Below are 23,082 nucleotides of genomic sequence, written 5' to 3'. Positions count from 1 at the left end.
TTTAGTTTCCTAAATTTAGCTTCCATTCCCAGCACTTCGCACACATAAAGCAAGAACTCTGGCAGAATGGTGCAGGCAGCGTAAATTAAAAACAAACAGACAAGCAAACAGTTCCGTAGTGGGACATCTCCCCTCAGCTAGAAGACCATCAGAAAGTATCTAGCCAGCAGTGGGCAGTTTACACAGTCCAACATGCACTCTATAGAAGACATAGGCTCTAACCCTGAGACCGTGGGAAGGAAGCAGTGCCTTGCTTTAGGGACAGTCAGAGCAGCACGTAACAGAATCAGCTTGCTGGAAACCACAGCTTGGAACCCGTCTGGGGAAAAAATAATAATATAAGAAAAAAGAAAAGACCATATAACAAGTGCTTGTCCTGTTTCTGCAACTGAAAGCTCAGAGCTGGGTAAGGAGCAGACTATTACTAGCTAGGGACCACCACAAGGCCACACGGTGGTCTGCAAACAGCATGTGGGGGCAGAAGTGCTGCGCCCAGCCCATGACTGGTAGAAAGGGAACCACACCGGGCTGAATATCAGTATCAGAACCAGGAATACGGTAGAATTTAAACAAAAAGGAAGTTTATCTCTATAAATGCTTCATAACATGAGTGTGAAGTATGATTTAGCAATTTTTTACAGTAGTTTGAGTTTCTGGGTACCATAGGCAAAACCCCCAGTTATGCAGAACATGCTGGGGCTGGGGGGAACCTAATAGGGCAGGAAGGCCTGATGCTTCTGCAAGACTCAGGCATTCTCTACAAACGTAAATGGAAGTAATGAATAGGTCAGGGCGTCACTAAATGGTGCCTGAACTATGTCCCTGCGGGCTCACCACGCTCATAAAGAACTTCAGCAGAGACATGCTGATAGTTAAATTTCTGTTTTATTTATTGAGCCAAATACAAGGCTGGTGTGTATTAGTGTCGTTCCAATGGGAGTAGTCAGCATCCTCATCTTAAAATAAATTATTCTGTGAACCAAAACCAAGTTGAGAGGCACCCCTCAATAATAAACAGTATTGTCTTTATAATTTTGAGGACATCAGAGGAGCTTTGACATGATTAATGTGGCATTTGTGGTATTTATCTTTTACATTGCTCATATCCAGCATCCCAGTGACAGGCTGAATTGGATTTCTCTTTACATAACAGTAACAAGTAACCATAGCAACCCAAATAAGTGGTTGATTAAGTGGAGAAAATATGAAGAACAATAGCGAATATGACCTTAACTTAAGTAGCCATCTTCTAATCAACTTTCCTTCTAGTTAGGTTTGCTTGGCCCATAAAGGGTCTCAGCCTTCTCTCATTGAATACCTAGGAATCTTATTACAGCTTTTAACTGGGGCGGGACTGAGCCCTAAATATATGGTGGCACTCATTCATGTTTTTTAGGACAAAGAAAGCTAATATGGGCTGGAGTGATTTGACGGGAAGGGAAGGCAGGAACAGATCTCCATTCAGCAGTGATTCACCCTTCCATCTTTGAAGTACGTATAAATATTCAAAGAGAGTCAGGAGGTCTCCAGTGACTTTCTAATCAAATCAGTCATTAAGTCTGAGTGACTGGAAACAACTTTGACAAGAAACTTGGCTTAAAACAACGCAAGTTGGAGTTTTGTATGTAACTATTGAAACTAAACTGTTATTCCTTCTTTCTTTGTGCACACTACTACTATTATAGAATAAAAGAAAAGAATTCAGACATAGATATTCTATACAATCCAGTAAATTACTCACTCTCCAGGGCCATGACTCCTGCTTCAAACTATCGCTAATGCAGGTGAGCTTTAGGGACTGTCAGGATCTAACCCCAGAAAAAAAGAGTTTTGAACTGCCAAATCATGGAACAGCCCAAACCAGAATGCTTAGTCTGGGCCCCTGCCATGGTTTTTTTTCCTTCTACCTGGTCAAAATCCACATAAGTTATAATTAGCAATTTAGAGGTTGCCCTCCTGATCTGTTTTACTAGGCTGAACTCTTTGCTAGATGAGTGTTAAAAATAAACAATAATTTTTAACAGGACTACTGGCCGGTAACATATAGGAAGGGAGCAAAGTCTTTTAACACTAGATAGCAAGAGCCATAAGGTTAAGCTTTCTCTTTTGATAAATATTCCTTGCCCTCTTCTCATCGCAGTAACCATACTTTGTACATCACTGATAAACAATTAAATCCACTATTTTCTTCTTACAAAATCAATTAATACATCTCAGTATGAGCAGATGGGGGCTTCATTACCTGAGGGTATGTAACAGCAGACAGATAACAGCAAGTGAGCAATTTCCTATTTCTGAAATAGGAAATTGTTTGTTTTTACCCTCCAAGGGCTTCATTAGGCAACAACCACTAAGACCAAATCTGCTGCAGTGCACAGCTGAATCACCAGTGCGCAGATTCAGTGTCTGTGGCAGCTGGGGCCAGGTCCCCAGCCCCCTGGGGCCTTCTCTCCACCCTTCAGTAGTCTGTGAGGTGCTAGCCTTATCACGCTGCGTCAGTGGTTGCAGCTGCCTTCCTTAAGAGTAGCTTTGGATTTCCAAGCTCAGCCTTTCAGCATATTACCTACACCCGGAAAGAACTGTGTGACTTTGTCAGGGCACGTTCCAAAATGATATCTCCATGTCCAAGGTGCTATGTGCAGACCGAGGCTGGCAGCAGCATGACCTGTGCATGGCAGGGGTGCTGACAGAGGTCCATTCCCACCAGCAGTTGGTATATGCTGGTTCCCTGTACAGGGCATCGCGCTTCCAATTGGTGGAACAGATACTCTAGATAAAATTGGCCACACTGCTCACATGTATGCTCACAAACCAAGTTAAAGGAGGATGGAGGGTTGTTGTGTCCTTTTACTGTGGTAGGGTGTGCACAGATCTCCTCAGGTGTGACTGAGGAGACCAGTCACAGGACTGGTGGCAGGTCAGGCCGCTCATGTAGGGAGCTCACTAGTGGAGCAGTAGTTTCAGAATGGGAGAGGGAAGGTCCTGGAGCTCTGTGATGAACCTATAGAAAAAATGAATGAGCCATCGAGTGTTGGAAGATGGAAGCATGGTCCTTTGAAGATGACCATTATTTATTTCCATCATTTCACTTTAAACTACTTGGACCTTGGGAACCTGGTAGTGAACACCTAGTGACAGCAGTTATCAGGAAGGCAATTAACCTATACCGCCTGGGAGAGATGAATGCATGCATGGTTATAAGATGCTCTGCTTGCAAGAGCTGTGTTGCAAACAGTGGCTGAATGCATCTGTCTGGCATCTGCCCCCTCTCTGAAGTCTCTTCTAGTTCTTCATTAACTGGAAGAAGTTTTACCTGGCACCTTCCACCGTGAGTCAGAGGAGACACTTTCCTGATATCGGCTCTGGCTGTACTGGCAGCAAGCATGAATTCCTTCTCCATCATAACTCTTCCCTGATAGTCATGCAAGCAGGTTGACACACTCCTGATCCTACTAACCAAAGTAGTACTTTGCCCATAGGACCTAGTAACCACCTTACACCTAGTAAACCGGTAATGCTGGATGACATGACATTGACCTGTGCCAGTCTTGGCTAGCAAAAGCATCTTTTAATCCAGAAGGTGCTGTTGGTGAAGCATGCTTTGATCTTCTGCATAGTTCCTGTGGGGCCCACTATTCTCTTGGATAGAAGCAGCAACCTGTGCTGTGTCAGACAAGAAACTTGTTATCCCAGAAAAAATTAGGGGCATATCGCTTCATTATCTTGAGCTAAAGTTCAGTTTTATAACCCCTGATGCGCTAGCAGGGGTTGGTGCTTGTTTAATGATTACCTGGGAATAAGGACTCATGAACCTTGCTAGGTCATGCCATTTCCTACGTGCTGTTCTCCTTGTAATAAGAAATTGGTTCTGTGCCAATTATTTCCCGAGGTTTGCCAGCACATGGCTTGGGTATGACCTGCCTGCGAGAAGGGGAGGTACAAGAGAAATGTCAGCCAAGGAGCAATGGAGAAGAGTGGGGGCGGAGGGAACAGGGTGTGAGGGATACTCTGAGCAAACTAGCCTGCTTGGTCCCCCCAGCAGCATGAATCGACATGCCTTCACCTGCCTACTCTCTCCTAAGGCATTTGACTTAGAAGAAAAAGGTCTTGTCCTGACAGTGACCTGACAGAGAAAATGCACTAAGCCTGGTTGCAAAGAAATAAGCAGTGGTTTATTCAGGTTCAGGGAAGCTGGTGACCAGCAAGTCACAGTGTCTAAGAAAGTGATGTTTGGCCCAAAGTACTTGCAAAGAGGTCAACAGCGCTCAGGGACCATGTCCAAGAAGCAGGGAGAACAGAGGTAAACATCCCCATAGGCAGCCATTCCCTCCCTCTTTGTTTTGCTCAGCCATGGAAGAAGAGCTCTTGTTCTGTGAGAACATGATATCCTTCCCCTTTCCCTACCTCAGAGGTAAACACTGAGCTCCCCCACTGTGTCTAAAGTTGACAAGAAAAGAACTGTACCACACGGGATATATTGCCACCTGTTTCTGGAGTATTCCTATTCTCTGCCCAGCACCCTAAATCTCCTCCATGTAGTAGGAGACCTTTATTCGTGCACCTGAGGACTGAGATACAAAACAAGGTATAAAATTGTACTTGAGAGAAAGCAGCACCTTCTGCTCATCGATAATTCAGAAGATGGGCAGAGTTAAGACAGTCACAGAACTGGAGTGGAAAAATGGGAATCCCAGCAGAGTGGGTCTAAGCTATTAACAGTGTCTCAAGGGAACAGCTGTTCAATTTACTGTCCATGAAATATTTGCAAAATAAACTTCGGGAACGTGATAAGGACGTTTAATAGGATGTCACCTCCTGGGATTAATGAAGCACTAGAAGAAGTGTAAAGTCCTAATCCTGTGGCAAAGGATGACTATGAAGGAAAGAACGCTGCATTCTTCTGCTGTTGTGATTTGTAGCGCTTGGGCACGTAGCCAAGAAGCCCTTTGTGCCAAGCGCTCTTCAAACGCAGAACTAGCACCAGCTGCATGCGCAGACCCTGAGCAATAGGTTCAGAACCCTAATGGGAACAGCTGTGTCACAGACCTGTGTTGAAGAGGTACCAGCTACCCTGCTCCTCCCCTTTGTAGTGCACTATTACTTCTGTGCCCTTCTTGGATCACTCCCTTGAGTCTTGAGACCTGACCTGTCCCTAGTAGTGTGAAGAGTGAACGCTCAGGACCAAAATTTATCTCCTGCTGGTTTGGGTGAAACTTCATACATCCACCCAGGTAAGGAGAGTAGTCCCTCTTCCCAAGGTGGGCTGCAATCCCTCAAGCTGCCCACGTTGATGCTTGAAATCTGCTTCCCAGAGCAGGCAGAAGAGAGACTCATGGCCTAGCCCCAGGCAGCCAGAGCAGCATACACCAGAGTGCCTCATGGCTCTGGCATCCTTGCAGCCACTGCTGCACATCAGGGCGCTCTGCCCGCTGGTGGAAGCTGCCCCAGGAAGGGGCCCCTGCACTGCCACCAGCCAGGGCTGCAGGCAGCAAAGCCCAACTTCTTTGAGCCCCACTGCACCATTTACACACACATCTAATCAGTCTGGTGCAAGTTACTGTGCTTCACTGCAGTCAGAAGTCCTCCATCAACCCACATCAGCTGACAAGTGCAACAGTTCCTTTTTCTTCCTAATTTTCAACATTTTCTCAGTGCTATCTGGCATTGGCATAGGAATACCTAGGCACCTTTTCCACCACATAATTCTCCACAGGGTCTCCACAGCGACCGCAATGAGGCAGATCCTCCTAAGAATCAGTATGGAGCACAACAGACAAACAGCACAGCTGAGCTGAGAACAGACAGTAGCATCACGTGGATGCTAGTGCTCAAACCATGGAGACATCACTGTAAGAGAAGAAGCTGCTCAGTAATTCAGCTGTTGTCGCCATGCCCCTCAGAGCCAGACTGCAAATGGGACCCTGCAAGGTATCACAGTCCCTCACACTGCAATGGCAAATTTTAAAATAGTGCTCACCTGTTTGGTGTACGTAAGAGTGAACAAACTCTGTTTCACTGAAACCAGCAGGAGATAAACATTGGTCCTGAGCATTCACTCTTCATACCACTAGGGACTGGTCAGTGAAGCGATCCAAAAAGGGCACAGAAGTAGTAGTGCACTAGGAAAGGGGAGGAGCAGCGTAAATGGTGCCTCTTCAGCACTGGTGAAGAGTGACACAGCTGTTCCCCAAAGGTCAGTAACACAGTGAACATGGCTTCAAATATAAAACAGTTGTCTTCTTAAGAGGAAGGTTTTCCACATAATTTTTTTCTGCATTCTGCATAAACCTTAGCCCAGGTTTTTGCAGCACATGATGCTCAGGACCAACATGGGATTGACGAGAGTGTGGTGCCTTCCTATAGGAACAGCATGAGCTGTGACAAACCAAGGCTGCCAAAGGATATGGGGATTTGTACAGTGCCTAAAGAGACTGCATTATGATTTCACGGTGGTATAAAAGGTAAAAATCTAGCAAGGCAACTTCAGGTAGTCAATCTATGGGAATCCTGTGGTACTCCACAGTCTGCAGTGTAGCTATACTAATAAATGGATATCCAAGGAGACAGATCATTCATAGCTCCTCTCCTAATTTCAAGTGTTTATAAACGAGAGCAATGTCCTACAGATGTATATTTGTAGTGGAAGACGCACAGATACTGCACCTCAGGACCAGCCTGACTTCCACCACAGAACTTCAATGCAAGCAAAGTGACGGTCCTCATGTTGTCATCCAAAAGCCAATTCCCGGCAGCCGTACAAAGCAGTTAATACACTACAGCCTAAAATGAGCTTGGTGGGAGGAAAGCCGTAAGAGGAGGCAGAGCCCCAAAAGCGTTTTGCACTGGCTTGCTTGACTATGTTATATCAGAGATTGCCTCATTCTGTATCATCTCAGCTACCTGGCTATGTCAGGAACACTAAATTGGCTACACAGGGGCTGGGAAGCACCATTATCCATTAGGAATATTTTCTTCAAACTTTTGGTAAACACTATTTTTTTTGATACTGTTTTATTTTCCTTATAAACCATTAGGATTAAGAAATGCCCAGAGAAAATCCCCAGCAACTGAAGTGAGATTTTAAAATGTCTCTTCTCCTGTCTCCCTTCTGTTAGGACTGGGGAGGAATTGCTCACAGTTTATTTCTCACTACCTTTCATGAGAACTGCTCGTTGAGGTTATAAACACTTACATAGATTCAGCTATTCTGTAAGTATTGTACCACATCTTATTTTTCTTATAATACAGCCTGGGGAAATGTGAAAATTTCAGTAGCGAAGTAGTTAGTGTTTACTGCAAACTGCACTTGCAGTGTGCTCAGGGAGGAACAGAATAGCTGGCAAAATAACCTCCCTCTAGCACCTGATTCAGACCTCAGGAAAGCCAGTGAGACTTTTCCATCATGCTCTTCAGCTCAAGCACTACTTATTCTGTTCACCTCTTGTACCTCACATACTCTTGTAAAAGCTGGAGGGACCTTCAGGCCAAGAGATCACAAAAAAAATGGAAAGCATTTTCAGGTTTACTAATCTCATTTGGATGAAAGTCTTTGAAATAGGGTATTGGATTTTTTTATTACAAAGAAACAGAAAGAAGAAAGCTTAGAAAGATTGCTTCTATGAGAAAAAGGATTTTTTTTCCCATTCAAACTCATTTATTTACTTTATATACAACAAAGTTCTTTATTGGAATTTCAAAGCTTCTGAGCATCACTGAAGACCAAGCTACAATTTTTCCATTTGATAAATGGTACATTGGAAAGCTATTTGCTGTAAATACTTCAAAGACAATGAAACTGTTGCAGTGGGTCTCATTTCTTCCTAGATACTTCCAGGAAGGAGGGAGAAAAAAGATAAAAAAGACGTGTATAGAAAGCAGCGTGATAATTTCTTTGCTCACTTCTCTGTACGACTAAAACTTAGGGGTATACAACAGAAGCTCATCTTCAGCCTAGCGAGGCCAAACCCTCAGGTCCCCGGAGAGAGAGCTCTAATTTAGCCCTTTTGGATCCCTCTCCAGGGAGTCTCAGCTGTTGCAAGTCACTGTAGCTAGCAAGGTGGCTGCGGCTGGTGGCCTCAGTGAGAACCACCCCCGGAGCTGGAGAGTGTCTCACCTACAGGCCCCAGACAACTGGGAGGGGGCTTCTTGGGGTGCCTGCCAGCTCGGGCACCTGGTTGAGCCCTTCCGCAGGGCCACCAGGCCCCCCAAATGTCCAGCATTTCCAAGGAACTAAAAATCATGCTGCAGTTCAGTTGTACAAAGGATTTGGAAAGCTTTTGTGAAGTCTGCAAGACGCCAGAAGAGACAAGAAGAAATTCCTGAGTGTGCTGAGGGGCTGAGGCAACTTTTCTTTAACATGACTTGAGATATCCAACTTTCACTGTCCATCCGCTTCAGTCTTGGGTGGAGCTGAATATAAAAGGGCAGCTGCCTTGGGCAGGCAAAGACATTGACATTTCTGGTTGCCTAAGCCCAGAGGAGCAAACAGGTAGCTTTCCTTGCTGTTCTTGGAGATGGAGAAGAACCAGAACGAATATTTTCATGCACTGGGCACCGGTAAGGACGCTGCAGCTGCCTGCTATAAACAGGAACTTTTATTCCAATAAGAACTTGCTTCCTGAGTGCAGAAAGATCATAGCCATGGAGGAAGATGCTCCTAGCAAGGAAGGAAGGAGGTCTAAATATGAAGCATGTGGGTCCATAGGGGATTTACCTCCAACCGTTTGCAGTAACTGAAATGACTGAAATGATAATTGCAATCCAAAGATGGTGGGGTTGAGTCTCGCTCTTCAAAGTTCTGTGTTAAAAAGTATTGGTACTGTGCTTATATTTTCTGTACTGTAAATATCTTCTTCTTCTGCAATAATCTAATAAAGCTTTTTCTAAAAATTCTATTTCAAAATAATAATAAAAAAGAATCAGATATTGTCCGCAAATTCCCAGCTCTTGCATTAGGTAGCAACTTTGATTTCTCTATAGCATTAATATTGTGGATTTTTTTGTGTCTGTGGATTTCAGTCTTCTACTAGAGCTCCTGAGTTTCTCGTAGGCTGTGGGAAGATATTCTGAAGCCCTGTTGTTTACAGATATGTAAAGGACAGGAGACCGTGATTTATTGAAGAAGGAAGGCTAATCTTTATACACACAGAGAGAGTTTGGTTTTTCAATTGTTAGTCCTTGCTAGATCAGCATGTAAAGTATTCTCTACAACTTGCTGTTATATATTCACACCAACCCTGTTCCAATATATGCTTGAGGCTTGGCACATTTCCCAGACTATTGTGCTCCATAAGTCTCAAACAACAGAAGTACAAGTTACAGCCAATGCTCGTTGTAGGCAACACAGCTGAGGCAGCATTGTGCCAGCACTACTGCAGGTTTTTGCACTCTTAAGTTTTTGCAGCAGCCATCCATGGTATGTGTATGTTCTTCACTGTCACAGGATGCCTGTCAGCTCTTGCTTCAAAATCTCATTAAGAAACAGTTGGACATTATCTGACTGCAGAAGGACTTGTTTAGATGAATTATTTCTACAGTGAGGATCCTATAGGATAATGTCACAGCTCAAGTTTGGTGTCCTTGCTCTTTCAAGCATGGAAAGTGACAGAATATGCCAAGAGGCATTAGAAGGATTCAATGACCTTCCACCGAGAAGACTGGTTAAGCAATCCGCTGTCACATTCAGGTGGAAAAAGTCCTTGTCTGTTATGATCTGACTATGAAGAGTCAACCCCAAAATGTATGCAGGTGATGAAATGGGTCTAAACAACAACAAAAAATGACTCTATAAATGGTCTGGGCCTAAAAACCATTTCTTCTCACAGTGGCAAAAGCGTCAGAAGACAGTTAAAATATGCTTAAATTATTCGACGGAAAAAACCTGGATCCATAGTGCAGCTTGCTGGGTGCTTACAGACAAGCATAGACACTACAGGCAGCATTTAAATCAGTAGAAAGGCACACTTTTATTTAAGTGTCTTCTGAGGGCTGCAGAACAATTGGAAGTTAGAGGAGCTAGGGGAAGAGAAGGAAAGTTCGACAGTGTCAGTGGATTTTAGACACCAACAACTTTTCTGTCTAGTGGCAAGATAAATAACAAATAAAATAAAAGCAGAAGTCTCAAGGGTGTGCTTTCCCACCACCCAAAGCCTGACTGCGTGCTGAGCTACCCAGAGGCAAGGAGCTACTCTGTAGCATCCTATAACTAAACACATATTTAGCTCTATATGGGTCAGCAGCTGATTTCAGAATACTCTTCTCACATACAAAGTTGAATGTATTTGAGGGCTTTTGCCAAATTAGGCCCCAGGGAAACTGTCATACTGACACATTAAATTCAACTAATGACCTTCTTGACAAAGAGGTGGATCTAGTCTTGTTTTAGGCACTTACAGTTTTGCCACTGACCACTAGAGGGGCTCTCTGCAGTCCAAGAAATGTCAAGGAAATGCGAAAGAGTTAATCAGTTTCAATATTTTAAAATCCGTTTCCATTTCTTTAGCCAGAGGCTGCATGTACATGCACTATGTGAAATAGTAATGAAGAGTAAATAACTCTGCCTTGTCTGAACTTCTCATGCTGCTCATCCAAAAGCTTTGTCATTTGTTGAAGGGAAACACAGATGGTCTGAAGTGGAGTCAGTAAATTTCCTTTTGCAAAAGGACTGTGGATTCCTCAGATGTACCAGGGTGCTTAATTTTAGAAACAAGGCAGCAGGAAAAGTGGCCAAGAGAAGAAATAATGCAGCAGCCCATGAGTGTGGGACGTATGTCACAGCACAGTCACTGGGTTTTGTGCCTGTTAGGTGAAAAAGCGGAAACCAATTGGATTCATGGCTCAAATACTCTCATCTATTTTTATTGCTAACAACAACAACATCTCCGTAAGGCCAGATCCCATTGTGTCTATGGATGGCTGAAGGAGCAGACTTGCTCCAAGAGGTGAAAGGTGTTGTCAAGGCACCACCTTCACTTCCCTGGACTGTAGGATTGTGCATTACCACTTTCTCTGCTGAGGAATTGTAGCTCTGAGCCCACACAAACTCCCTGCTGCCATCTCATCCTCGGGCTCCCCACAGGACACCATGAGAAAATGCTGAAGATCTCAGCAGGTAGGTGACCGCTCTATCAAAAAAACACTGCAGATGTGATGTGTTTAGAGTTGCATTTCTACTTCTATAAATGTGCAATCAGGTGAGTTACCTAGGAAAGGTATCAAGACAAACGGAAAATTATACCTGGTAATTTATGCGCTACACTCAACCCATCCCAGCCCTTTCAAATGGGGTAAGATACGTCTCAGCTTTGCATTTCTGAAGATAAGCATTAAGGTCTACCACAGTCTTTGGCCAGCTTAGAGCCTGAATTAAAATTCCTCTACAGATTGGAGATGCTGTTGCTCTCTGTTTAAGATCTGTTACCACATACCTTGTTCCCCAGAGCCGAAGAGGAACATCATGACTTTGCCACCCAGCAGCCCACTGGGTGTTAGAGCTGTCCCACGCTCTAACGGATATTTTATCCAGGCCAGCTTAATGATGCTTCATTCCTAGATTACTGTCCTAACCTTTTCCCAGCCCCTCTAGTCCTGTGAGCCTCAAATGTCTTGTTTTACAGTGCAGAGTGAAAAATATCCCCCCCAAACCAGCACTGGAAGGTTGAACATCCTTCCGGCTGAACATCTTCAGGCTGAGGGAACTGGCTCCAGGTCTCTCGTCTCCAGGGCAAGCGCTGGACTCTTCTCTTGCTGCACTCGAGGAGGATGGCTGTACAACCATCACCAGTGCCTGAAGGAAAGGAACTGCAACTACATGTAGTTGCAGTTGGCCCTGCTCCCATCCGTGTAAGACTTAGGCTCAAAGAGTGATGCCAGGGCCCCTGCGGCAGCAGGATGGGAGAGCTGGCACCTAGCAAGCAGCTGTGGCACGAGGAGGCACATCACAGTGGGCCACACACTGTGTCCAACGAACACAGGAGCCCTCAAGTGCTCACCGTTGTACAGCTTGGCTCGTTCAGGGACATGTCTTGGGTCTCCATTTTGGCTGAGGTGATTCAGTTCTGTCTCAGCCCCTCTCCAGATCCCTATGCTTGTTCTAGCTGTAGTCTGAAGGTTTTAATTTCAGCATTATGAACTGTTTTTTTCCGCAGGGCTTCAGTGTCTTTCTCTGTTCAGAGATCCTTGCTCTGGTGGTGGGTCAGCAAAGGATCAAAGGTTGCCATTAGGATCACTGCTTTGCCTGCCGTAGCACTTGTACCTCCCCCCCCTCCCCAGGAAGATGTAAGACATGGAGGAAAGGGCTTTCCTTCTGAGGGCAAAGTGCTCCAGAAAGCGACACCGGCAACAGGCTCCCAGGAGTCCCCATTAAACCCGAAAAGCAGCCAGTACTGTGGGCAGGCTGACCTTGACAGATACAAGAGGAGGCTGAATTTGCTACCAAATAATCTGATTGTTTGGTCTTGATTTGATTTAACCCTCGGTCTTTTTTTTTTGTTTTTTGGGGGAGAGGTGATAATTTGGCTCTCTGAGTTCTGTTTCTTTCATTTACTGTGATATCTATTTCAGTGTCGTCTTCTCTGATATCTCAAACAGTTACAGAATTACATATTCTTGCAGATGGACTGTTGGTTGTGGTTGTCCCTTGATAAATGAGCGTTTAGATTAGATCACCGTCGTATCTGCACAGTGTAGCCAAAACAGGGGCCTGTGATACCTTTAAAGCAAAAGTGCACTGAACAAGATATGAATAATATTAGCTTGCCTTCAACCCCAACACTAAAATAGTGGAAATAACAGCAGTACATAAATATTTTGTAACACTGTGATAGCATAGCCAGACACAATTTTTCATAAGTTAATGAGCAATGCAGTCACCAAAGGGGCAAATAAAGATAAGTGTAATTGCACATAGGAGGCATTCAGGTAACAAAAGTTGCCGGGCAGAGGACAGGATAAGCCTAAGGGCCTACAAATAGGCAGGAGAGGAAGACTGAATGGCAAGTCAAAGGAAAACAGCATGAGCAGTACCAGGAGCAGAGGAGACCCCCCTACTTTGGGAGAGGAGGGCAGTAGCATAAAAACGTTAGGCATAAACAAGGAAAATCAGAGCAAATAGAAGACAAACCCACTTTGGCTCCGACTTCTCTTACTGACAAACTCAGGTCTGATCGCCTGGACCTCGGTGACTGTGAATGACCAGGGGCCACAGCCAACCACACAAACTATCAGCTCTGTGGCATTGTATACGCAGAGCTAATTTAAAACATGATTGTTAAACACCAAGAGTTTTGCCTATGTAGCAATGACGATTAATATGGTGTAAGATTTGCCCTCTAGTTACAAGTGTGCTGCTACTGAAAGAATTTAGTAAACTTAGTTGTAAAGTTCAAAGCTAGCCTGATTTCTCCGTCTTTTAAATGTTCCCATCATGGTGATCTCTAAATCTCTGAATGATGGAGAGAGATGCTGTCGCACCAGTGTCAAGGAAAAGTAGGACCTACCTAAGCTATAACTATATCTTGTGTCCAACTGTATCCAGTTATGAATAACTTTATTCCCCTAATAAAAGCTGCAGTATAACCAAAAGCTACCTATGAACTTAACAGTGATATTATTGCTGCTTAAGAGTTCAAGCACCTCAAGATGCTTAAGAGATTCAGGATCTGAAAAGTAGAATATTTTTTTGAAAGCTGAAACACAAATTGCTGGGGCAAGAGGTCATTTGCCTGATGCTTTTGAGCCTTAGGAGTCCCATTTTCAAGCTCTTCTAACCACAACAGACACACATTTGCTTTTCACTTAAAGTGGAATCTCATAATCATTTATATTCATCTATTTGTTAAAATGATTCCAGGTGCTGCAAGAAGAAATTGAAACATACTGCAAAAATCATTATCAATCACAAGAGTTGGCAAGTCCATCATAATTAAAAAACTGAATTCTTAAACATTTAATTTGGCTTTTGATTGACAATTGGATCCCAGCCACGTTACAATTTTCCATTTTGCGTTAACAAGGGCAAGGAATTAAATCTGCCCGCTGACTCTGTTATAGTCTCAAGGAAAGGGCTCAGATTCGCAATTAAGACAACTCTCTCTCATTTCAGACTCAGCTAAGCTTCAGTCTTTTTACAGAGAGCTTACTGATATTTCTCTTTATGTTGCCCTGCCTATCAGGATTGTTTGGGAAACTCTCTCTAGATTAATCTTTTCTTCTCTTCCTTTGCAATTAAGTGCAGAAGTTTTGTCTTGTGATCAGAATATCCTCAATGTTGCTAAAGAGTGTTTTGGGCTCCATTCCTCTTTCAAGGACTCTAAACATCCGCAACACATCTTTTGTATTTGTGAGGAAAACCTGACAGAGTAGAACATTAGCTGGGAAAAGATGCTATGCCTATTTAAAGGTAAGTACAAGCTATAATTAGGTAGTGCCCAACTGCAGGGGCGGAGATCCCTGAAGTGTAACGTAATATCTCCGTGCAATAAGAGTAGAAATGAAATCATAATACCAGTCCAAAGAGCAGATAAAATATAGAATAAAATCTGGCAATAAAAATAAATAAATAAAGCCCATGGGATCAAAATCTGCACCTGATTTACTACCCCAGTTTTACTCCAAACCAGGTTTTTAGCCTATCGATGAACATCCTCTGTATTTAATATTTGCATCTTAGAATGGAAGAGAGGGGAGAATGAAGACAGCTGAGACTAAATTGGCTTTGTGGAAGGCCAGACCAAGTTGAAGTGACCTGGAGCATTAGGGGACATTCTGTCTGAGAGACATGAGGACCTTTGAGAGGACGGAGGACACAGGAGTTTTTTCCAGCCCTCCAAGAGCAGCAGCACTGTGCAGCCAGCCAGCTCAGCTGCCCAGCCTCAGCTGCCTCTTGCGGTCCCGCAGCCCTCCTTGCTAGGAAAACTGCTTTCAACAGGCAGCAATACAGAGGCAGCCCACTGCTACCCTCTGTCATTTTGACTAGATGTGGGCAGCTCCAGAATTCATGAAGGGGTTAATAGGAGACCTGGAATTAACTAATTAATTAATTAAGATGAGTTAAGTTTTTAGATGCTGCTGTGGTGAACATCAGGCAAACCTGTGGCTGTGCAGACAGGTAAGAAGTTGTATTGAGGAATTAGTTGATATTTAGAAACTGGAGGGAAAGCAGTAAGTTTCTTCAGAAAAATGACATGAACTTACCATCTGGCCTGCCAAAGGAGGTCAGATTTTCATCATTTTTGCTTGCGCTGAGCAGACCTGAAGTAGGGGCAGGGTGAAACCTGCCAGTGCCTGCAAGCAGCTGCCAAGGAGGGGAGGTGGGATTGCTGCCACAGCACCCACACACCCGCCCAAGACTTCTGCCTCCTCCCTGGCAGTCTTGGGCAGCCCTGACCAGGGGCCAGGGAAGGGATGTCCCAGCCTGGACTGGCTCTCGCTACCTGGGGGAGAGGGGCGCCACGAGGGTGTCCCACTCCAGGCACCGCATCCCAGTGCAGCACTGACATTCAGAAATGCCCTACTCCATGGGAAAGATTTGGTGCAATTGAAGAAATTCATGTTCTGCCTATGTAACCTGGAGGTGGCAACTCGTACCTGCTTCCAGGGCTTGCAAGCCAGTAACAGCAATGAGCTAAGAGATTACATTTCCAAGAGACATGCATCTGGGTGGACCAGCACAACCTAAGCGTTTGTTTCAGTTCTGAAAAATAAGACTGTGGCACTGCGACTGGAGTTGCTGTACTCATGAACGCAGTATATTTTATTAGCAAACATTAAGGACTTATCAAGTTGCAACTTCCTTATTAGCCTCATTAGTTATTTAGCTTTACCTTGGGATGCTTAAATAAAAAGTCATGATTAAACTGTATTGCTGGTTTATTTCTGTTGGACCTTAAGAAGGGCTCCATGATATCTCTCCCGCCAAAGAGAAGTCTCAGGCTGCTGACAGCATATGGAGCAAAACAAACCTGGTAAAAATTGAGATTAACCAAAAGAACAGGTATTTCAGGACTAAATTGCCCTTGGCCATTTTTTCCATCTGATTCAGCATATTGCAAATTTCTGATTTTGTATCCATTTCTGATTTTCGTGGCGATGGTGTTTACAAGAACCAATTGTAATTTGACCTACTTAGGCTGTCTTGATCTAAGAATAGCACATTCTAGGCTGCTCGATGCTTGCCAGGACTGGCAGCTGTTTATGAGATCACTATCAGACATACTTTAAAGGGTGTTTTCCACTTAAGGAGATCTACAAGATGCCTTTTTCCTTTTTTAGGTTTCATGTATTGGCGGAAAAAAATATTAATTTAAAAGTAATTGTGACCTAAAAATGGCTTTGTAAAAAAATCCAGAGGGGTTAGTAAAGCAAAGTAAGAAAGAGAGACAGCAAAGGAGGAGAATTTTATGTCTGTTCCTTCCTCATTTTCAGTTTCTAGGGACTCTTCTAAGAGATCCATTATTTTGGACATCTCTTCAGATGGCTGACTCTGCCCCATTCCCTTCTTCTGGCTCCTCTGTTGAATGCTGACCCGCCTACTCGGAAAGGCAAAAGTGATCGTGTGTGTGAATCTGGGGCCATGCCCAGGCACGTTTGTATCTGGTCTTTCATACTTTTCTCCTACCCTAAATTCATGCCATGCACACAACACTGGTAAAATATGGGATATTTCTAATGAGCAGCCATGTGACCCTCAGCTCATGCCTTCCCTCCTGCTTACCCCTGCCCCATTTGCAGGAAGCCCTGCGAGGGGCAGCCGACCCTCCTAGTTGGTCCAGAAGGGCAGGATGGGGCTCGTGTGCAGGCACAAGCCCCAGTGCAACTGGAGGCAGGTCGCCTCCCCACGGTACAGCTCCTGGCCACCTCTCTCAGCAGTGCAGCGCCAGCACTGCCATTGCAGCAATGCGTGCTGCATAGAAAATTCATCAGAGGCTGATATGGAAATGCTTTGCACCAGCATTGTTGCTCTGGAGGAACATGCTCATCTGCTCTCTGGCTGGCAGGAGCTCGGGCTTCCCTCTCGTGTCCACGCTCTCCTCAGAGCACCACTCGGAAACTCTTAATCCACCATTTCACCAGTATATAAACACTTGTAACTCAGTTTTGGCTGCTGTCATTGCAGGTTGCATAAGACCTTAATTTTACACCCGTCTTTCCATAATTGGTTTTGGGTTTGGGGGCTGACACCCCCCACAAGTGACCTGCAGACTCTCAGCAGGGGCAAGCACTGCCGGTTCAGCCCCTCACCTGAGGTCCTGCTGGTGTGGGTCAGCCTGGCTCTCCGTGGGGGGAGAGCAGTGCCTAGGGATGGGGGTCCTGATCCAGGCACGAGGGGCACAGCTGACGCCAGCCTCAAGGCAGGCAATGCCAGCAGCAGAGTGATCCCCCGAGGGCGCCCCAGCTCCGTGCGGGGGCGGCTCTGTGCAGAAAGCTGAGCAGAAGCGGCACCAGCTGGGGCTGTTGGAGACTAATCCCCCCAGAGGATTTATCATCAGGGTTTGCAAGGTGCAGACAGCCCACGTGCAAGTGCTAAGCTGCAATGGTTTGCAGCGAGGTTATGAGCCCAAGCGAAGGCAAGACCGCGGCAATAAACATTCTCACTCGCCCATCATGCACCGGCCTCCTTCTGCAGGAAGCCTTGGGGTCACATCCCACCCCAGAGCCACTGCTAACAGCTGCCCTTTGGTACTTCCTAGATGCCGAATGCTAATTATTGCATAAATTATTTCATAAATCCCTTCACACAAGAGAAAGTGGCAGATGCTGGGTAGAAAATGGGTATTTCAGCCCAGCTACTGAAGATCCTGATGGTCTCTTTTCCCAAGGACTATTGGGATATAGCACAAAGGAAATAGTACAAGAATGCCTATGTTGGCCCTTTGCTGCACACATGCCCGTGCCTCTCATCCTGGGAAAAAATACCTTGTGGTGCATTAGACCAGAGCATATAGACACCACCTGCATGACCAAGTGGAGCCATCTCTCCTTGGCCCTGCGCCAGGCTAGGAGCTGCCCCTGGGCCAGTGGTCATCCACCTCAGCTGCGAGGCCTCTGCCACAGACTGTCATTGGAAACAGGAGGCAGCCACTGGCAGTCTGTCCCTCCACCAATCTGGCCGTTTGCTCTCAGGATTTGTGTGAGAAACTGAACCAAATGCGTCAATACCAAGTGGGACTTACACCTGGGACCCCAATTGCTCAAATGTTGCTTGGTTCCCCATCAGCTGACTTTCCACCAGTGAGCACATCGTTGAGGCACTCCACAGGACGTGGAGCTCCCACTGCCCCTTAGCTGCTGTTGTGCTGCTCTCCACCCTCCTGGCCACCCAGACCTCTACCCCAGCGTGGAGCTAAGGAAACTACCTGTCTAAAGGAAAGTTAGGGCAAAGCTCTCCATTTCCTAAGCCTTCAGGCGCTGAAGGTGAGATTTATCTCACCCCATCCAGGTATCTATAGCACCATCATATTACCTTGGCTGGTTACCCTCCGTTGTCTTCAGAGACAATGCAGAGATACAGGCACGCGTAGGGTGTCTCAGGCTAAAGAGGACTCTAAAATAGGGCAAACGAATGGCCTAGGCAAAATGGATCTCAACTCTCTGTATTTATGCCTTTGCGATAAACAGAGGTCCCACAGAATTGCAGGGCCTTGCCAAGGCTGTGGTACTCTTGACTGTACGCTGATTACCATAAGACTGGTAGCATCACTGCGATCATGGTTAAAACTTTTTTTTTTTTTTGCATTGTGACAAGATTACTCTGTTTCTGAGGAAGAATTGCCGACTCTGCCCTGCACTTCGGAGGGACTGGAAGCTGGAAGGCCTTCCTAGCTTGTGCCTCTTTGCCAGGGACACAACCTCTGTTATGTCTCATTTCATTGTAAAGGACATTCTACCCCAGGTCATGTAACTACCTGGACCCTGTGATTAATCATGATGTCTTATGTCCCTTTTTCCCTCTAGGACTCCAGGAATTAACAGATTCTAATAGTCTATGGTTTGGGAAGGGCAGAAAGAAGAAAATCCCACGTCCATGCAAGAAGTCCAGGACAAAATGGCCTTCCTCGACTCTCCCTGGGGACAATGTTCCTGGTCTGCCAGGATGCTCAGTAAGAGGCATAACAGGGAGAGGGAAATGGGGCCTGAAGGCAAGAGCTGGAGCTGGGGTCTCCCACGCCTTTCTTCTTCCTTGTGCTACTGTTGCGGAGACTAGATCTGGCCAGGCAGACAACCTGGTAGGCCGTGGCCAAAAACTAATGCTGACTGAGAGGGAGAAACTTAAATGGTTTAAGGTCTATATGCTCTCTTTTGAGATATTCATATTCTCCTAGTCTTTGAAACACTGACAAGGAAGGAAAGCTATATTTTAAAACATGAAGAGCTCATCAGCACAATATGATGTTTATTAATATGATATTTATTTGCATTAAACTAGTGATATTTATTAATACTCATCATTCCTAATGGACATATTTTGCAGAAACACATTTTGGTGCATCATTCTTTGTCACCTGATTGCTATTACTAACTGCTATGTCTTCCTGATTTGTTATTTTTGCATATCACAGATCACTTGAATCACACATGATTGTCATCTTCCCGACTGAGCGTTGTAGATTTCATAAACATGAATCCCCTTATCTCTTCAAGAAGTGCACGCAGATAAGCTCAGCTTTTTAACAAGTACCTCTTATTTATAAGTCTCTTAACCATTTGACATATAAGAGTTCTTCACAACACCCAAAAATCAATTTCAACATGTGTCCTCCCAAAGACTTTCATTTCATCCTTGTATTTTATTCGTACAACAGTTGTTCAAATGCCAGCATACCAAGGTTTCATGGATTCTCCTTCTGTTTGATGATTTTGGGAAAACATGAAGTTAGAATATACAGAACAGGTACATTTCCAAGTCTTGGGTGAGGTGTTGCCCACTCAGAGCAGAAGGCACCAAGGACCTACAGGTGAGCAGCAAGAAGGGACCCAAGAAAATGAAACAATAGGTCACATCAATTCTGACCTGGCTGGAAGCTACATTGACTCCAGGACAAAATAGAACAGACTCAGGGTGACAAAGGAATGGAGAACTGGACCACTGATCTTTAGACAGCTATCTGCAGCACTTAGCAGGATGGGAACCAGAGGAATATTGCACAGAATGGGTATCCCTTGTGCGCTCCACAAAGACAAAGACCTCTGAGCTAACAGCTGTCTTTGGTAGGGAACTAGTCTGCACTGAAGTATATCAGAACGTGAACTACATAACTATATTTTGCTTTGAGCTTCTTCCTTCAAAAGACAGAAAGGAAGCCCTTAAAATGAAAACTCTTGCTCTGGTTTTTGTTAGCAGTCAATGTGAAGCTCAGAGAGTGGAAAGAAGCTTGACAATGAAGAAAATACTTCATAGAATTGCATTATGCAAATTGTTTTAATGGAAAAGTATGCTTGCTTTATTAGAACCCATACTGCCTGCTTTACGTTCATGTTTTTCATCACACTAATTGCTCTTGCTTCTGTAGTTTGGAGGAAAGGCAGAGATGCCGCAATTGCGAGTATAGATTAAAACTAATTTACAGTCTCAAAATCTGCAGCAGCTCACCTGAGCCACAGAAACCTCCCCTCCTCTGCCCTCGCCTGATGAGAGTGAGAGATGCAATAGCTTCTTGTTGGAAGGCTGAACTGTGGTTGTGCTAATGCGCTGGCTCCCTCTTTTAATTTAACCAGGCAGTCTCTCACAAGGTAAGGACAAGTGCACGCCCCAGGAACTGAAGTGGATGTTCATGGACCTCTTTTAGCTACACAGTAGCGGGACTGGCCTGTAGACTTGGCTGCCTCATGGTCAGGCTCTCTGGAGCAAATTCACACATGCGGTAGAATCACTGCATATGGGCACAAGGTATACATTGAATAAAAAGGCTGCTGCCCTTCCCTGTCCCTGTCTGTGTGGGAAAGGTGATTTTTATTAGGGAATATCAAGTTGACACAGGAGTGCTGTTCTGGAATAGTTTATTTGCCTAGAATAGTGCTAGTCCGTTTGCCACGTAGGACAAAAGTGTTCCAGAGCTAACCTCCTCCAGTTACCTAAAAGCAAGATTTCCATGGCACCCCCGCTCTCCAGCCCATATGGGGAACAAAAGTGGGAAACAAAAGTCTGCTCAACAAGCTTGGATTTTGCCATACCTCAATATGATATTAGCAATTTTTCATGCAGTAATAATTCTATTTCTGATAGCACCAACATTAGGTATTTACAAAATGGCAAATGGTTGTCCTTCCTTCTGCTCTCCTGGGCTCATAATAACATGATAAACTTCCCATTTCCTACCTACAAAGTAGGCTTGTTGCTAGAAGAGCGGGGTCTCAGTTTGGAACATGAAGAAAACCTTCATATCACCAAGCCCAGTCCTCTGCTCTTACAGGAACCGACACCCCCGATCCACTCCCTCTGCTGCTGAGCGCTCCAGGAGGGGCTGCAAACAAGTTGGAACAACATACAATTGCATTTGAAGCTTGGCTTTATTTTTCCTCTTGTTCTGATTTCACAACACCAAAGGCCAAAGTTGTGGAATTACTATAAATTCATGCACATATAGGGAAAATGCAAGTCCCTGAGTGTTATCAGAATCTTGATATTTTGAGAAAAGCTCGTGAAAGTTCTGAGTAGAGAAAAAGGGAGTTGTGTTTCTATTACCAGCTTCAAACATAGAAAAATCACGAGTCACATCCCCTAAAATCCAAACAGTTTTCTTTAAATAACAGTAAATATGGGGTTCTTTTGACGTAAGCCTTTGCTGTTCCTTCGGATCACATTTCCTCTGCAATTACAAGGGCAAGAAACTTATTTTTCACAAAAGACAAAACCCTCACACTGTCTCAGGTCTCCAGGACCTCCCAAGGTGCCTGATAAAATCATAAGAATTAATAGCATAGATAAATTTATCTCTAAATGCTAGAAAAAAACCTCTAAACGGTATTTTGCTTTCTAAGTACATTTAAGTGACTCTTATACTTTTGAAACATGGAACTTTAGTAAGTTTGGGTTTCTTTCTTTTTTCTTTCTTTCAGTGCTCTTTTGTTTCAGATTCATGTACAGGGAAAGAACTGATTTTTTTCAGAGGTGGTATGACTGGTATGACAACATCTTTGCAAGTGGGTCCAGAGTCTATTTTTCCCTTTTGAAATGCCTTAGATTTTGAGACCTTTTCAAGTCAAAAAATTGCCAGGGAAGGAAATTTCTTCAGAAGTGTCCTTTGAGTCAAAGATAAAAGTGATGCCCAGCAGGTGTAGGCTAGCAATAGTCAAAGAAAAGATGAACTCCCAGCAGAAGCTGTGAAATTCACTCCCTCTAGTTCAGCTACTGTACGGAAGTACAGTGTTCTCTATTCTTAACCATTTTTCTATCCATTGCCTATACCAGTAAATGTGCAATAAAATTGCCCATGAATCTGCCATTTTATCCTAATTATGCTGGTATTTATGACGTTTTCCCTGAGAAGAGGACTGAGGACACAAAACTTTTCATGTAGTGACCCATGTGCTGTCAAGAGATGACACACCTGTACACTTCTGCAGCAAGTGAAGGGCACCAGGGCTATGGAAGAGGACACCGGCTTGGACCTCATGAAGATGACAGGCTACTTCCAGGTTTACTGCCAATGCGTCAATGAACATTTAATATCTGCAGTCTTGCTAAAACTGAGATTCCAGGAAAGTTCATTGTGATATTCCACAGAATTATACGCCTGAATGTGGTGCTGTGAAGTGCAGGAAAGGCTAAGATCCTTTCGCAGAGGTGGGAAATTAACCTGGAAAGGCGGCGTAAGCACTCAGGTACTAGAGGGAGATGTTGATGGCAAGAGGGGTATTTTTGAGGAGACTGCTCTTACCTCTTGCACATCTGTATTACCACTGAAATCCACATTCCCCAATTTGCACATGCCAGCTGCACTGGTTCTCACTCTAACTTAAACCTGGGGCAGATCAACAAGGGCAGCTCAAGTTCGGGTCTGTGTCTCTGACTCTCTAATGCCATCTCTGGCAGTATACAGTGCAGACCAAGCCATTACAGCCTGTTCTGGTAGAGCAAATTATAAT

Source organism: Struthio camelus, chromosome 1 (assembly GCF_040807025.1).
Source record: "Struthio camelus isolate bStrCam1 chromosome 1, bStrCam1.hap1, whole genome shotgun sequence".
Taxonomy (NCBI): Eukaryota; Metazoa; Chordata; class Aves; order Struthioniformes; family Struthionidae; genus Struthio; species Struthio camelus.
The sequence above is the reverse complement of the archived record's forward strand: the minus strand, read 5'-3'. Positions refer to the sequence as shown.